The sequence below is a fragment of the Sinocyclocheilus grahami genome, unplaced genomic scaffold (genome assembly GCF_001515645.1).
Source record: "Sinocyclocheilus grahami isolate Dianchi unplaced genomic scaffold, SAMN03320097.WGS_v1.1 scaffold15.1, whole genome shotgun sequence".
Lineage (NCBI taxonomy): Eukaryota > Metazoa > Chordata > Actinopteri > Cypriniformes > Cyprinidae > Sinocyclocheilus > Sinocyclocheilus grahami.
In genome coordinates this window covers 3,310,266-3,313,400 of record NW_015505194.1, presented here as the reverse complement: position 1 = coordinate 3,313,400, position 3,135 = coordinate 3,310,266, and the positions used below count along the sequence as shown (strand labels likewise).

The window sequence follows — 3,135 nt, the reverse complement described above, 5'->3', positions numbered from 1 at the left end:
AATAATTTTCAAAGTTTTTAAATTCCTTGTTTTATTGTTGTGATTATTGTTTTTATTTTATTTTATGTAAAGCACTTTGAATTACCATTGTGTATGAAATGTGCTATACAAATAAACTTGCCTTGCCTTGCCTTGCCTAAATACTGTCATACTAACAGCTGTCTGAATTATTTTGGTTGATTGTAATCTATTACATACCTTTCTATCAAAATTATCTGACATTATCAAGATGAATTTGTTGACACAGTTTAACTCTCAGTTCTTATATTTTATTACCATTTTCTAAACTATAGCGAATAAACTGTGATAATGTGAGAAATGTTGGTGTCTGAATAAATTTTGGTTTGACTATCTATTTCATAAATGAAGTTAACCAACTAACATTATACATACTCTTTTGGTTTCTGTACCCAATATTTAAAAAAATTTACAAATGCAATAAAAATATTGGTATCGGTACTCTGTATCGGCAAGTACCAAACATGAACGTATCGGTATCGGGCGAGTACTGGAAAAAGTGGTATCGGTGCATCCCTAATTTTGGGTGCAGATTTCTTGGTCTCCGCCCTATGGCAGGCCCATTCTCTACAGGACATACATGTGTGTGTGCTTTTTGTTTTTGTTTTTTGACAGTGGTATGTTTCTAATGAGAAACCAGTTCAACTGGCAGTGTTGGGGAGTAACTAGTTACATGTAATGGAATTGCATAATTTAATTACAAAATGAATGTAATCGTAATCAGTTACAGTTACTGAGAAAAATGTGTAATTAAATTAGTTACTTATGAAAATGTTAATGATTACAAAGAGGGTTACATCTGAATTTTTTTTTTCACACACACACTTAATTGATTTCTTTCATAAATTGCAGTGACTGCTCTAAAATATGAGACACCAATATCTCACGAGTTTAGTACAGAAAATAGGCTTATTTGATATCCGTTTTTTTTCCTATTTGGGTTTATGTATATGCATTATTTTTTAAGATTAACTTTTTTCCAAGGCATTGTTAGATTCCAGTGTTTCCTGTCATAGCTATGCAAAGATTCAATTTCAAAAACAGTATCATAGCTATTAAAATATTTCTTGTTAGGATTTTAAACCTGTATTTAACTCAGAATGATCTCAAAGTAAGTCTGATTTTGTGGTGGCTGTGCTTTAAAATTAAATTATTATAATCTTAATTCATTTTGAAAGTCTGACAACCCCAATTCCAGAAAAGTTAGGACGTTTTGTGAAATGCCATAAAATCGAGAATATGTTATTTGTTCATTCTCTTTCACCTTTATTTAATTGACTAAAATACAAAGAAAAAAATCCAATGTTTTCACTGGCCAAATTTTATTTTGTAAATATAAACAAATTTTGATTGGCTGCAACACACTCCAAAAAAGTTGGGACAGAGGCATGTTTACCACGGTGTCACATCAACTTTCCTTTTAATTACAGTGTTTCATTGCTTAGGAATTGAGGATACTAAAAGTTTTGGAAGCAAAATACAAAATTTCAGATGCTCAGCAGTCTGTGATCTTCGTTGTCTGATTCTCCTTTTCATGACTGGTCACACATGTTCAATATGGAGACAGATCTGGACTGCAGGCTGGCCTGTCTAGCACATTCATTCTGTGTCTACGAAACCACGCTGTTGTAGCACATGCAGAATGAGACCTGCCATTGTCTTGATCTAATAACCATGGACTTCCCATGAAAGACATCTTTTCCAAATTAAATAAAGGTTAAAGAGAATTAACAAATCACAGATTCTTGATTTTATTGCATTTTTCAAAACTTCCCAGCTTTTCTGGAATTGGGGTTGTGGTGTTGAGCACTACTGTAAGGTTAGTACTGTAAAATCCAATAGTTTACCTTACTTGGATATAATTAGTTATATTTACTTAATTGTTATACTTACTCGGTTTTATTAAGTAACAGCTAATTTTAAGGCGAATAAAACAACTTACTTGCTGCAATGAGTAACTCTTACTTAAAATATTCATGTAGCCACAACAAAACCGATAGTTAAAAAATGAAAATTCAGAGGTACAATTCAAGAACATGCCAAAAGTGCTCAAGATGAGCTCACAGTGCCACTTATGTGCCACTGATGATTCATTGTTTACTGTAATCTTTTGCAGTGTTAACTATAATTTAGTGTTAAAGTTATTTTTAAGTTAACCATGTTATTGTCAATATTTTTAATGCATCACAATCATAGTCATCACGTGATCACACATTTAAGGTTTAAACTGAATGAGCTCTTTGTCTTGCAGTAATTATTGCTTTGCTGTGTTGAAACTCTTACTACTGTAATACAGAGGAAATGCTGCTTTTCAATTGGTTTTATGACTGAGGCCTCAAGTAGATATGTATAGAAGTTTTCATTATTTCTTGTAAAGTATGCAAATATCAAGGAATGAATGTGTCTGTAATCTACAATTCACAACAATAGTGGAGCTTGCCTTTAACTGAATAATTATTTGACATATTTAGGACAAGTGCTTGTGGCAGCTGTCTTCTCTGAACAGCAGTCTGGTGAACACCGTACTGTTTCGGCCTCAGTACACTGAAGGTAAGGTATTTCATTTTTAATCTCTTATACAGCAGTAGAGCAGTTTTTGACTCAATCATGTGCTACACTTTATTTACAATATTAAATTATTTTTCCAATAATTTCTTGCGAATGAAGTATGCATGTAACCACTGTATTTCTTTAATTTTTTTTCCACAGATCTAAGAAAACACTTCACACCCTACAGCCCCTAAAAATGTATGTTGCTACCTTGAATGTTTTCAATATTTTTTATTATATTTAATAATAATATTTAAAATAAACCATGTCATTGACTTCTTTATTGACACTTTGACAAACATATTTGTACTGTAATTTTTGAATGTCTTAAACCTGTTTTTTACTTCTAGAACCCAGATTTGACAGCAGTGCACACCCATCTGAGGCCAACCTGTTTTACTTCATGATCACCCCAGATACTTCTACAACTAACCCGCTTTGTAAGTTCTCATAGCTATACCTTAAAGAAGCACATCATTTTGGGAAAATTTCCTGTGTATTTGCTGGTAAATTACTGAGATACTTTTATAAAGATTAATGTTGATTATATACCTAGTTCAACAAAAA

At 32.0% G+C, this 3,135-nt stretch overlaps 1 long non-coding RNA gene across 1 annotated transcript; it reads left to right on the top strand.

Annotated features, from left to right (window-relative positions):
* Nucleotides 1-2,493: 2,493 nt before the first annotated feature.
* Nucleotides 2,494-3,006, top strand: LOC107602896 (uncharacterized). The gene is made up of 3 exons (XR_001611080.1): nucleotides 2,494-2,568; nucleotides 2,728-2,766; nucleotides 2,919-3,006. It is a non-coding gene; the product is annotated as an uncharacterized lncRNA (long non-coding RNA).
* Nucleotides 3,007-3,135: the final 129 nt, after the last annotated feature.